The following is a 14,106-nucleotide window of genomic DNA, read 5'->3' as shown; positions in this document are numbered from 1 at the left end:
TGTGTGGGGGAGTGCGTGTGAGTGTGGGTGTGTATGTGTGTGGGGGGTGTATATGTGTGTGTGTGGGTGTGTGAATGTGTGAGTGTGTGTGGGTGTGTGAGTGTGTGTGTGTTGGTGTGTGAGTGTGTGTGGGTGTGTGTGTGGGTGTGTGCGTGTGAGTGTGGGTGTGTATGTGGGTGTGAGTGTGTGTGTTGGTGTGTCAGTGTGTGTGTTGGTGTGTGAGTGTGGGTGTGAGTGTGGGTGTGTGAGTGTGTGTGTGGGTGCGTGTGAGTGTGTATGTGGGTGTGTGAGTGTGTGTGTGTTGGTGTGTGAGTGTGTGTGTGTTGGTGTGTGAGTGTGGGTGTGAGTGTGGGTGTGTGAGTGTGTGTGTGGGTGTGTGTGAGTGTGGGTGTGTATGTGGGTGTGTGAGTGTGTGGGGGAGTGCGTGTGTGGGGGAGTGCGTGTGAGTGTGGGTGTGTATGTGTGTGGGGGGTGTATATGTGTGTGTGTGGGTGTGTGAATGTGTGAGTGTGTGTGTGTTGGTGTGTGAGTGTGTGTGTGTTGGTGTGTGAGTGTGTGTGGGTGTGTGTGGGGGGGGGTGCGTGTGAGTGTGGGTGTGTATGTGGGTGTGAGTGTGTGTGTGTGTTGGTGTGTGAGTGTGTGTGTGTTGGTGTGTGAGTGTGGGTGTGAGTGTGGGTGTGTGAGTGTGTGTGTGGGTGTGTGTGAGTGTGGGTGTGTATGTGGGTGTGTGAGTGTGTGTGTTGGTGTGTCAGTGTGTGTGTGTGTTGGTGTGTGAGTGTGTGTGTGAGTGTGTGTGGGTGCGTGTGAGTGTGGGTGTGTATGTGGGTGTGTGAGTGTGTGTGTGGGTGTGTGAGTGTGTGTATGGGTGTGTGAGTGGGTGTGTGGGTGTGTGAGTGTGTGTGTGAGTGGGTGTGGGTACATGTGAGTGTGTGGGGGTGTGAGTGTGTGTGAGTGTGGGTGTGTGAGTGTGTGAGTGTATGTATGTATGTGTGTGGGTGGGTGTGTGTGCATGTGAGTGTGGGTGTGGGTGTGTATGTGTGTGGGGGGGTGCGTGTGAGTGTGGGTGTGTATGTGGTGTATGAGTGTGTGTGTGTGTGTTGGTGTGTGAGTGTGTTGGTGTGTGAGTGTGTGTGTGTTGGTATGTGTGTGTGAGTGTGTGTGTGAGTGTGTGTGTGTTGGTGTGAGTGTGGGTGTGTATGTGGGTGTGTGGGGGTGTGTGAATGGGTGTGTGTGTGGGGGGGTGTATGAATGGGTGTGTGTGTGGGTGGGTACATGTGAGTGTGTGGGGGGTGTGTGTGTGAGTGTGGGTATGTGAGTGTGTGTGTATGTATGTATATGTGTGGGTGGGTGTGTGTGCATGTGAGTCTGTGTGTGTGTGTGTGTGAATATGTGTATGTGTGTGTGTGAGTGTGTGTGTGAGTATGTGTGTGTGGGTGTGTGTGTATGTATGTATGTGTGTGTGTGTGTGAGTGTGTGTGGGTGTGTGTGTGAGGGTGGGTGTATGTGTGTGTGTGGGTGTGTGGGTGTGAGTGTGAGTGTGTGTGTGTATGTGGGTGTGGGTGTGTGGGTGTGTGTGGGTGTGTGAGTGTGTGTGGGTGTGTGTGTGAGGGTGGGTATGTGAGTGTGTGTGGGTATGTGTGTGTATGTATGTATGTGGGTGTGAGTGTGTGTGTGCATGTGAGTCTGGGTGTGGGTGTGTATGTGTGTATGTGTGTGGGGAGTGTGTGTGTGTGAGTGGGTGTGTGTGTGAGGGTGGGTGTGTGAGTGTGTGTGGGTGTGTGGGTGTGAGTGTGTGTGTGGGTATGTGTGTGTATGTATGTGGGTGTGAGTGTGTGTGTGCATGTGAGTCTGGGTGTGGGTGTGTATGTGTGTGGGGTGTGTGTATGTGTGTGTGTGAGTGTGTGTGGGTGTGTGTGTGAGGGTGGGTGTGTGAGTGTGTGTGGGTGTGTGGGTGTGAGTGTGAGTGTGTGTATGTGTGTGTGAGTGTGAGTGGGTGTGTGGGTGTGAGTGTGAGTGTGTGTATGTGTGTGTGAGTGTGAGTGGGTGTGTGTGTGTATGTGAGTATGTGTGTGGGTGTGTGTGAGTGTGGGTGTGTATGTGGGTGTGTGTGGGGGGGTGTGTGTGGGTGTGTGAGTGTGTGTGGGTGTGTGTGTGAGGGTGGGTGTGTGAGTGTGTGTGAGTGTGGGTGTAAGTGTGTGTGTATGTGTGTGTGAGTGTGAGTGGGGTGTGTGTGTGTATGTGAGTATGTGTGTGGGTGAGTGTGGGTGTGTGTGTATGTGTGAGTGTGGGTGTGTGTGAGTGTGTGTGTGTGGGTGTGATCTGGCGAAGGTGGAAGTCGGTGCTGTAGTACAGATTTCCTGCCTTTATCTCTGTTAATCATAAAGTCTCCCGGGAAGAAGGGAAGGAGTCTGAGATGCCAAAGGAAGGGGCAGAACCCTTAGGGAAAGCCCAGCTGCCCTGAGGAGGGAGGCTGAGGCTGGTGGCCTAGGGTCTGCGCAGGCCTCTGCAGGATGGCGCCTTGGGTCCCACGCGACCCCATCTCCCTCCCTCTCTGGTGGAAGCCATTCTCTTTAGGCGGCTGGGGTCTCTTTTCCCTCCCCAGGACAGAGCTTAGGGACAGCTGTGAAGCTAGCAACGTCAGGCTCCAGTGGGTGAGGGAGGCCGGCCTCAGAGGCCTCTGCACACACTCCCCTCTGGAGGACAAGGATGTGGCCAGTGTGGGTCCACTCCTGCTGCTATAACAAAACCCCTCGGACTGGGGAGTTGATCAATAAAGAAACTGATTCCTTGGAGTCTGGGGGCTGGGAGGCCCACGGCCAAGGCGCCCGCCAATGTGACCCCAGCAAGGAAGGGCTGGAGCTCCATCCACAGGTGGCCCCTGCTGACCTGGGACAGGAGGAGCAGGGCAGTGCCCTTCATCTGATCCCATCCATGGTAAGAGCCCTTCCCACCTGTGACCTCCAGAGGCTGTCTCTGAATGCAGTGGGCAGTGGAGATTAAGTCACATGTGGCTTGAGGAGGGACACTACAGCAGCTAGAACAGGTCCTTTCACGGGGACCCTTTTTGAGTAGCCTTTTCTACTCTCTCCCCAAAATGCGCCCCTTCACACCGTGTTCCCCTGCACATCTGCCTTGGGGGACGGTCACTCCCAGGGCCCTCGGAGCAGGAAGTCCACCCCTGACCACAGCCCAACGTCTGGCACATGGTGGGTGTTTCATGTGGATGAAGTCAGTGGACTCTCCAGCAGCCTCAGTCACACACATGGATTTTTCACGGGTCCACTTTGAATTCCAAAGAGTTGACACATCAAAGGAGCCCACATTCAATCAGAAACCATTCTGTGCTAGCACTGGTCTTAGTGGGCACATCCGAACCTGTAAAAGTAGCCCTGGTTGGCTCCTAAACTCCTTTATTCCCCCCGATTTTGACATACTGTATTGTGATGAGTCTTTACTGAGTAACTGTCAACCTCCCTTTTAAAACCTTCGCAGGGACACCGACCCTGGTACAGAAACCCATCCGCGGCCCTGTGGAGGTGCCCAGGACAGACTCCTGCTCTCCCCGTGCCCTCCTGGTCGCTGGGCCTGCCTGTCCCTGGCCGTCCTAGTCTGGTGACGTTGCCTTTAAGCTTGCTGCCTTGGTCCAGTCGATGTCAGGACTTCCCGCACTTGACCTCAGCCCTGCTGCAGATGCCGAGCACCCGACCACAGGGAAATAGAAGGAAATGGTAGGCAATGTGGCCCTGGGGGCTTGTGCAGGTTGAAGTTTGGTCTGATCCTTCCTCATCACAGAAGCGCAGAGGAAAAGGATCCATATTTAATAGAATAACTTAGGCTTAGGCCAGATACTGCTGACTCCAGCCGTGGAAACCGAGTCCTCCAAACGGGTAACAAGCAAACTCTGCTCTCTCCACGGCATGGAATCCACATCACAGAGGCAGCTCAACCCTCAGAGGCATATTGCAAAAAACACAGAAAGACTCTTCTTCCTGAAGCAGCCCACACACCTTAAAATCTAGAGAAGGGAGCCCCGAGTTCTTCCGATGCGTCCTATAACCCCGGTTCAGCCAATTCTCCCTGTTAAGGGACAGACAGTCCCTGTCCTAGCCGCCCGATGTGCCCTGAAGCCCCAAAGCAGCTGCAGTCACCAAGTGCATCCACTGATGGACGCGGCTGTTCCTATAAAACTTTATTTACACAAACAGATGACACAGGCCAAGGCTGAGCCCACGGACATCACCAATGGCGTTAGACTGTGTGAAACGGCTCTCTGTTGTCCCACCTGGAGCGTGGTTTGTCTGCCAGCTCTGCCTGGTCCGTGGCTCAGTAAGGGACAACAGGAACCAGGCTCTCCGGGGACTGAAGGCCATCAGCGCTGACTGAAACGTCTCCTGTATGGATGGAACCCAGGCCCCCGCTTTAAAGTAACCCAAGTCTTCGGAAACCGCGTTGTGTGTCCGCTAGCCGGACAGGTTGGAGGTACACAGAAGGTAAGCCTGGCCTGGAAATCAAAGCAGCACTCCAATCTGCATATAGACATCGAGGCTGATCAACTCCGTCCCCCACCACTGGTCACGACCTGGAGCGTCACAGAGATCAAAATACGTGAAAAAGTCTGTCTCCAGAAGAAATCTGCACTGAACAGGATCTTACAGCTCGTGTGGAGGAACCCTTTAACGTACACAACAAAAAAATGAACTTTAAGGAGGAGCGGAACTGTCACTTGCCCGACATCACTCAGCTAGGATGTAGGGCAGGTGTGACCACATGACAGTAAACTGTAAGCTCTAACAAGGAGGCCCCACATCCGCGTGGCCCAGCGCTCAGTCCTCAGCTTTGACCCTCCTTCCTGGCCCCTAACAGGCAATCAGGAAAGACTTGTTGAATAAAGGAATAAAGAATCAACGACGGAGGGAAGAGAGGCCAGGCCGCTGAGCTTTCCCATCGAAAGGTGCGTGGACAAATGCATTCTTTGTTCCAAAAGAATATTCCGACTTTCATCCTGATGTTGAATTGCACATTTAGCTCCTCAGACACCACAGTAAACTGCTGAACTACAGTGAGTGGCTAAAGGAGAGGAAGAACCACTCAAGGCAACGGATTCCGGCCGAAAAAACTGTTAATGCACCATGAGGATCTGTTGTCTAGAGCATCCAGAATGCTTTCTCTCACACCAGGACCCAGTTGCTGATACTGTCTGCCCGGGGTTTCCCAGGACCTGCAAAACTGTAGGCCTGGTTGCTCAGAGGGGTTGTGGCTTATTGCATGTCTCTGCAGCTGCCCATCCATCACCCCGTGACTTCAGGGCATACAGAGCAAGAGGCAGGATGCACTCCTGACTGCTCCTGCTTGTTCCCCTTCCAGGCTGAGAGGAGGGTCCTCCTCAGCCACCCTCAGCCCTGAAGTGCCCCCCCCCCCAGCTCCACAGTGGAAGGTCAAGTGGAATCAACCTGCATTCCTTCCACAGGTGTTGGCCTTTGAAAAGGAATGCAGACTTTGAGCTCCATTTGTTTTCAAAATACTGCTTTTTCTTTGAACTAGCATGGAATGTGTGACTTTATTCACAGACAGGCAATTTCAGAGCCACCCAGTTTTTATATGACTTTTCAATATTTCAGCTGTCCAAAAAATGTCCTTAAAGAATCCCACTATAAATGTCTAGAGATAACTTTTCTGTGGAAAAGTCATATATAACTATGTATATGTGTGCATACTTATTTTCTCAAGGACGACAGCCTTAATTATGAGTGCCAGATTCTTCAGCAGCCACTCTGGCCAGACTTTCTCTGCTCTTGCAGTGACCATTCAGTAGCAGGAGAAGGTCCTGCTCTTTAATCCCTTAGCTTTGTAAAGAAAAACACTACCAAATATGTTTGGCTAGTGCACAGAAGTTTTGCAAATTTTGCCAACTGTTGCAACTTAATAAATGAGATTAAGTTGATCATTTACAGAATAATTAAAAGGCTTTAAATATCGGACCTCTGGAAATGAGTATCGTAGATAACACTTTCTCAGTTCTTCTGTTATTGATACAACGTTCTTCTGAAAAACAAGATGCATACTGAACTCACAATTTGAATTTTGAAATCATACTGAAAAGAAATAGCAACACAAGTACTTTTCATTTTACTTCGGCTATCCCTCATTTTCCAGGGTGGAAGCACACCAACACACCTTCATAGAACTGAAATGCCAGGATTCAAAATAAATTCAAAACATTTACAAGATAAATTCAGATATCTGAAGGGGGTTTTCCCACAATTAAATTTGCAGTGCTATCAACAAAATCGGTTTATTTTAAGATTGCCTGCCCAATATATAAATTTCCCTTTGTGTTTGAAATACTTTTATCAGATAAGATAGCTTTTGTTTAAACTGCTATTTTCAGAATTTGCTTTGGGGGTTTTGAATGCACACAGCAGAGTAACTTGAGATTTCCTAGGCTGCTTTAAAATGTGTTTCTTCTGTCTGTTTGTATTTAGTAATTTCCTGTCAAATAACCTCACATAATTAACTTTCCTTGCTCCAACCTACTTTTTTTCCTATTCCTACTTCCTGAGGACGGTAATAAAATGCTGATTACATTGGGCTGTTATCTGCCTCCCTCCTGCGCCCCTCCCTGGCTCCCTTTGTCAGAGCCCACAGGGTTTCAGCAGTTCCTGGGGGGTGGGGGGGGACCGGACCCAGCAGGGCCAGAGCGGCCTGTGGGAATCCCTGATTAGCCCTCTGCAGGGCTGGGAGGTGGGTCTGGTTCTCCTCCCAAGTTCCAGAACTGAGACCAGCTCCTGCTGCACTGCTCCTGAGGAGCCCGGGACTCCCTCTCCTTCCCTTCCTCACCAAGGAGGGTGGTGGCTGGGAGCAGGCCATTCCAGAGCCCGGGAGGGAAGCAGGCCCACAGCAGTGACCAAGATCTATTCATAGAGAGGAACAGAAATTAAAGCAGGCGGTTTCCACGGCACTGGGCCTGTCGGTACATGCTACTTCGTGATGACCCATCCTTCGTGTCTCACGGTACGACTTTCCAAACGTTTGTGTGGGCTTCCAGAACACCCCGACCCATCGCCTTCAAACGCACCAGGACCCGCTCCTACCGTCATTGACACATTCGACCTCCAAATTCTCCCTTTCGGGAGGCTGTCCTCCACGTGGTAGCGAGGTGTTTGCTTTCCATGATTTGTTTTTTTATCTGACCATTGTGAACACACCAAGCCCAATAATTCTTTGCTGTGCTGGGGACCGTCCTGGGGAAAGTCTGGCCACACTCACGGCCTCAGCCCCCTGGAGGCCAGGGTATCTTCAACCTCTGATCCCCACAAACAAAGCATCTCTGGACACGGGCAAGTACACCCCCGCCCCCCGCAGGGGAACCACTTTGGATGAAAATCACTGATGTACATTAAACTCAGAACAGAAAGCGGCGTCCCTGAGCCTCACACCCACAATAACAAGTGGTAAAATGGATAAATAAACACCCAGCCACCTCATCAAGCAGAGGATTCCCTCTAGAATTCCAGCAAGGTCTGCATTCTGATCACCAAACCTGAGCACATAACGATGCCACCTTCACTTCATGACAGTGGCTTGAGATCACAAGTGACATACGCCATGGTCCCCAAACCACCGCACAGACTAAAGGAGAAATCCCCAGACACAGCCCCCATGGTCCTCCTCGTGTCCCAGAAATGTGGAGCCACAGGCTGGGGGAACCAGAGTGGGAGCCAGGGGCTCGGGAATCTAATCCGTGCTGTCCTGGGCCGTAGCCACTCGCTACGGCTCTAGGGACACAGCCCCCATCCCAGGCTGGGTCACTCCAAGGTGGGTGCCCCAGAGTGGAGCAGCAATGTGGGTACCGCTGGCACAGAGGAGGGTGTCCCTAACAGCACTGCTGAGGGCACAAATGGAAAACACAAGGACCCACCGTGAAGGGCTCCATGTACAGCGGCTCGCGGGCCTGTGACATCCATCCAGCCATCTGCCTAGGAGGAGCCTGCTCCTGCTCCAGGCCACACGGAGGGGACTCGGAAACAGGATTCTGGAAAAAGGAGAAGTTTCAGAACACAGTGTACAACGAGAAAGTGCTTTTACCACGTTCAAGTACACGCAACCTTAAACCTGTTGTATGTGTGTTTAAAGGCTACTGAAACCTGCTTTTAACACCACAGTGTGTATGTACGTCTCCCTTAATCAGAATCCCACTAATAATCCAGGAGGAAGGGCATCGTCATTTGGAAATCCCAAGGAAATAGTGCGGCTGAGCAATGATCACCCATGGCTGCTAAAGTCATATAAGGACAACCAGACGTTAGGGTCCTCCTGAGGAAAAGGGAGGGAGGACATCGATCAACCCAACCAAGCAAGCCTCCCAACCAGCGCTGTGCAGCACAGAATTCCCAGGAACAACGGGAATCTCATCTGCACTGTCCTGGGCGGTAGCCACGAGCTACAAATGGCCAATAAGTTTCTGAAATGTTGCTGGTGCAACTTAAGAACTAAAGTTTCAAGCTGTTTATGTGTGTGTGTGTGTGTGTGTGTGTGTGTGTGTGTGGTGCTGGTGATTAGAACCCGGGGCCTTGTGCATGGGAGGCAAGCACTCTACCAACTGAGCTATGTAGCTTAAAATAATCACATGGGGCCCATGTCCACTTTATGGGACAGTGCAGTTTGACATCTAATTACAATTTATAGGACATGCAGAGAATAAGAGAAAACAATGAAATTAACAAATTGAAACAATGGGAAGTTCTGTAGCACATTCTGAACAAAATGAAAAAAATGGACAGAGGCAGGGGGAATCTGTGGGTTAATACAGTCTAAGAGACAGGGTAACTGACTCAATACACAGACTTTATTTAGATCCAGATTTTTTTTTAAAGTGTAAATAAAATCAAGACCACCAGAAACGTGAACACTGACGGGCTATTTGGAACTACTAAGGAATGCTGTTAATTTTAAAGATATGATAATGGTACTGTGTATGTGTCTAAAAACAAACTATCTTTTTTAGATAACACATTAAAACACTTGCACATATTCCGGTTGTGGAGGGGAACAGAAATACCTGCCACTAGATGGACCATGAATTGACCAGAGTGGGCAAAGAGCACAGGAAGGTCCACCACAGTGGCCACCCTACTGTAGTGCAGGACTTGTTTCCCATACACAAAGTTCTCTCTCTCTCTCTCTCTCTCTCTCTCTCTCTCTCTCTCTCTCTCTCTCTAAAAAATAAAAATAAAAATAAATAAAAGTACAAGGTTATCATTTTACTCAAAGTCTTCACTTTTAGGAATACATTTCCCTAAAACATAAATCTGGAAATAAATGAAGTGATTGGCATTGCATTTAATTTGCCCATTAATTCAGGTTAGTTTGTTTAAGTGCTGTTTGCAGATACAAAAAAGTAAAAGTGCACTAACAGGTAAATGGTACACCCACACCATGGTGCATTACTCAGCTGTAAAAAGAAGAAATTCTCTAAATGTGCTAAATTTCAGTGAGAATAAAAACAGGTAGAGCTTCATGTGTATAAATATTCTATGTATCTTGCAATCTTTTTTTTGTGTGTGAATGCATATATATGGGAACAGATACAGCCACAGAAACTTGGAAAACAGGAGGAAATCAACAAGTTCTTCATGGTACTTCCCACTAGAGGTTGGAAAATTTTGAGAGGCAGATTTATATACTCTTATATCTTCTACTACATTTCAAATGTACAATTTTAATACGAAAAATTATGGTAACATTATTGATAAAACACAATATTTCCAACTTTGTATGAAAAGTGCTAGCCAATGAACTAAGATAATAATAACAGTAGTAACAAAGTTGAACTAGAAATCAAAACTCTGAAGCTCATATTAGTATGTTATCTACATAGACAATCAAGAGAATCTAAAAATTATAAGAATTAGGAAGAGTTTAATAAGGATCCTGTATACAAAATGAATATTAAAAATTGAGAAACATTGTTGTAAACCAGTAAAATCATGCAGAAAACATAACAAAAGCAAAAATGAACCTATTCACGATAGCAACCCATAATATAAAATTCTTAGAAATTCAACAAAATATGTATAAAATTACTCTGTTTAAAAATAAATGGAAATCACAGTAAGTGGAGATAGATATTGCATTCATGAATAGATTCGAAATTGAAAAACAATCTTAACTCACCTCAAATTAACCTACACATTAAATGCAGTGCTAAAAAAACCACCTGTGGTGTGGGGCGTATGATACGCCGTCTTAAAATGTCTGTAATCCAAAAGCCAAGAGCCAGTACGAAATTGCACAAGAGCAAAAAATTGGGGAGACGTTACCTACAAGGGAACAAAACTCCACAAAGCACAGTCACTGGGCAGGTGACCATGGGACAGGATGAGACTCCCAGCCAAGATTCACAAACACAGGGAACTCCAGGACACGGGGGCGGCTCTGCAAAGCCTGAGCCTGAGGTCCGGGAAGACCAGAGACGCTCAGCCGGCAAACACAGAGAACTGGGAGCTGGAAGTCCCTGTGTGGTGGGAAAGACATGCGCCTTTCCATGTGGTGGGCTGTGACGGATCAGGGTCAAGGACACGTGGGTGACCATCGAGAGGTGTAAGAGGGGATCTGGGAGCAGGACAAGACTGCCCTTGGTTAACAGTGGACACAAAGAGGAGATGGGGAAGCCGAGCTGGATTTCCACCAGGATCCCTGGAATCCAGAGGCGAGTCCACCCCACCTCCGCTAGGCCAGGAGCAGAAACACAGCCACCAGCTTGGCCCAGCCTGAGCACTGAGCTCTGGATCCCACGCACTAGCCACAGGTGAAGGAGCAGGAGCCCTGGCGCCCAGCGCTGGGGTGAAGCCCCCTGGGTAGGGCACGGCCTGGGCTCCTGGGACTGCGGGTTCTGCCCTTTTACCAGGATCCTGAATACTTCCTTCGCCTCCTCGTGCCTCGGCGTCCCCACGGGTGAAATGTAGATAAGAATAGCGCTCCCTCGCAGGACTAATGTGAACATTTAAAAATTTAATATGTGCAGAGCACTTAGAAAAGTTCTCAGAAAACACTGAGCGCTCAATAAACGGGAGCGGTTCTCATTACCAGCCTGCGCGCTCAGTGCCTCTGGGCCCTCGTCCTTGAAATCCCTGAGCCTCTGCCTCCTTCTTCTGGAAACATAATATCCCCGTCTTCATAACATCACTGGGTGGTTTGTGGGAGAAAATAAAAGGGAAATGGCTTCATAAATGGCCGTACTGCGGCCCCAGCAGTCACACAGCTGCGTTCTGTACTGCTGTCTCTCAAAGAAGTAGGAGCCCTGGTTCCTGTAGAAGTCGATGCTGGTGAACTCCGTGAGGGGCCAAGAACTTCCAGCGGCAATTTCCTTTACAAAATGAGCTGCTCTTGGTTCATAATAAGGAATTAAAGGAATTTTCTCCAGGACATTTGCACACTTATCAGCCAGGTACAGTGGACGGTGTGCAGCCATTGAGATGTCTAAACAGTCTAGCTGACCATCAGCAAGGAGGAGCGTGCTCACACCTGCTCATGAGGAGCGTGCTCACACCTGCTCATGAGGAGCGTGCTCACACCCGCTTGTGCAGCTACGAGCTGGTCCGGCTTCCCTGCAGAGCTTCTGGGTCATGTTGAGCTTTCTTTTTTATTGCTCTTGGTTATTTTTTTAAATTGTGGCAAACTCAGGATAAACTTTTTGATGAAGTTTCTTTTCTGAAAACTCATCTCAGGACATGGGAAGAGACGGAGGCTGTGGGAATGCAAAAGCAAAGTCAGAGGATACAGATATAGGAAGGGAAAATGGGTTATTTTAAAGTCAGTTTCCTAAAATAAACCCTCCTTGGCACTCCTAATCCACTCTCTAGGCTGGCTCCAGATTACTTAAAAAGAGGTTAATTGCTTTGTGGATTAGTCAAATCTTCCATTCCGGTGACTAGTCACAACTTTCCCGGTCTCTTTTACTTCTGATAATTTTATTGATTGTAAACCTCCTTTACCAAAGCACACAGGGAAAGGGGTCACAAGAAGGAAATATATACTTAAGTGTGTGTGTGTGTGTGTGTGTGTGTTAGTCTTGCTTTCTATTTTCAGATAGTTCTGATAAAAGTTTAGAAGGAGGAGGAAATAACTAATAGCTAAAAACAAGGGCGTAGAATTATTTGAGTTAACCCGGGTTTAATAAATAATGCAAAGCATATCACCATCAGGAAGCGGGTCCCGTCAGTCACGTTTTGATGCCCAGAGACCAAATCTGAATGTTAAATGTGTGAACAGACAGTGACACCGCGTGCGTTTTGTTGGAGACGTAACCGCTGGTGTTGTAAGTACAAGCTCAAGACCAAAGACAGCTAAGAGCATCCCATCCGTACCTGGGGCCCCATCCTGGGAGAGAAGTCAGGAGGCAGCAGCCCGAGGAGTCAGCCAGAAACACCCAGCGGACCTGGGAAAGGACCCTCAGACCCCCGAAGCTGACTCGGGGTGCCCTGCAGGGAGTTATTTCCAACAAACAGCTGGCTCAATCTTCCCATCTATCTGGTGATTTAAAAAAAAAAAAAAAAGATCTTTCCGTCACAACATACATAGAGTTAGTCCCGGTGGACTGCAGGACTTCCAGTGGACGGAGAACAATGAGGCTTCCAGAAACTGGCATGGGAGAGAGGAGGAGGCTCCTACACAGAACACAGAAGCACCTCCTCGGAGGGAAGGCGAATGACGAGTCTGACTATACGAATACTCAAACCTTCTGTTCACCAAAAGCCAGCTTTGTGAGCACAAAAGACAAACCACAGAGTGGGCAAGGATGTTTGAGACTCGCAGAACTGTCAAAGGGCTCATTTCCAAAGCATACAAAGAACTCTCAGATGTCAAAAGGAAAAATAAAATCCACCCCCCAAAACAGGCTGAATAAGCTCTTCAGAAAGAGGATCTCCAAATGTCCACTAGGCACCAGAGGAAGCTGCAAACTTCATTAGTCATTAGGAAGAAATGCAAATCAAAACTAGGATGAGATGCTACAGCACACCCACCAGGGCCGCTAATGTGAAGGACGGATAATGCCAAGCACTGACGCAAATGTAGGCAAGAAGATTCATGTGCTTCAGTGGTCGGGCAAAAGAGTATAGTTAGTTTCAAAATCTGCTTGGCAATTCCTATCTTAAGGAAATGATCACAGACACAAAAATTTCTAGGCACAGTATGTCATGCAGCATTATTCATAATGGTGAAAAGGGAAAGTTCAACAATAAGGACATGTAACTTATGGCAGAACGGCTCAGTGAAATATTACACAGCTATAAAAAGTATACTTGTGACACCACCTCGGTGGTCTTTTGCCAGTGGCCCCAGAAGTAGGGAAGATCCATCTTTCATAGGAAGATGTGCTTGGTGTTCTGGTCATCGTGATGTGACAAGGATAGAAACAAGCATGGGCTGTGCTGTGCTCCATGGGGTATTTTAAGACTATGGAGTCTATTTCTACCCTCACACAGCTGAGAATCTTGGGCACCACATTCAGTGCACCATCAAAGCCAAACAATAAGATGGAAATGAACTGTGCATCTGTGACGCTGAGCAGCATCGCTCTTTTCCTCAGCTCTGGCCTCTCGGGGGCTTGGAGGCTGGACTGGGCTCTTTCCAGGAGAGGCACTCTGGAAAACGGCAGCACCCATGCCCTCCGACTCCGGTAGCCACAGTGGCCACAGATTTGTGCACAGTCTGATGACCCATGTCATGAAGTGGCAGCAGCAGTGAACCGTGGCTCCCGTGGGGACTGAGTGACAGTGCTGTGGGGAGCACACTCTCTTCCCTTGGAGACCATCGCTCCCTGCAGGCCCTGACCTGGGTGAGCACCAGCTCGCTGTCCACTGGTTCCTCAGATCCTTCGGACGATTGTGACCTCACTCTCCAATCCTTTGCCTTCAGTCCTTCTCTGCTGGACATAAACCAGGCTCAGTTTCCCTGACTGACCCTTGACTCAGAGTGACCAGGAATTTCTGCTACTGGTCCCTCTTTGAAACAGGTGAGATCTTCCTAGACACACACACACACACACACACACACACACACACACACACAGCTTGCTCATTCCACACCAACTCCTTTTAGCTAATT

The 14,106-nt window shown here is 48.8% G+C and overlaps 1 long non-coding RNA gene across 3 annotated transcripts in view; it reads right to left on the bottom strand.

The window, feature by feature from the left end:
- LOC110598538 (uncharacterized) overlaps positions 1–14,106 on the bottom strand; it is a 234,546-nt gene that overhangs the window by 30,831 nt on the left and 189,609 nt on the right. For 2 of the 3 annotated variants that reach the window (XR_002484391.3, XR_013425489.1), the window contains exon 6: positions 7,919–8,032. This is a non-coding gene — a long non-coding RNA (uncharacterized LOC110598538). Of the gene's footprint in view, positions 1–7,918; positions 8,033–11,085; positions 11,747–14,106 lie in introns of all 3 variants that reach the window. The other variant, XR_002484390.3, reaches the window with a different exon arrangement.

Source organism: Ictidomys tridecemlineatus, chromosome 8 (assembly GCF_052094955.1).
Source record: "Ictidomys tridecemlineatus isolate mIctTri1 chromosome 8, mIctTri1.hap1, whole genome shotgun sequence".
NCBI classification, from domain to species: Eukaryota; Metazoa; Chordata; class Mammalia; order Rodentia; family Sciuridae; genus Ictidomys; species Ictidomys tridecemlineatus.
The sequence above is the reverse complement of the archived record's forward strand: the minus strand, read 5'-3'. Positions and strand labels throughout refer to the sequence as shown.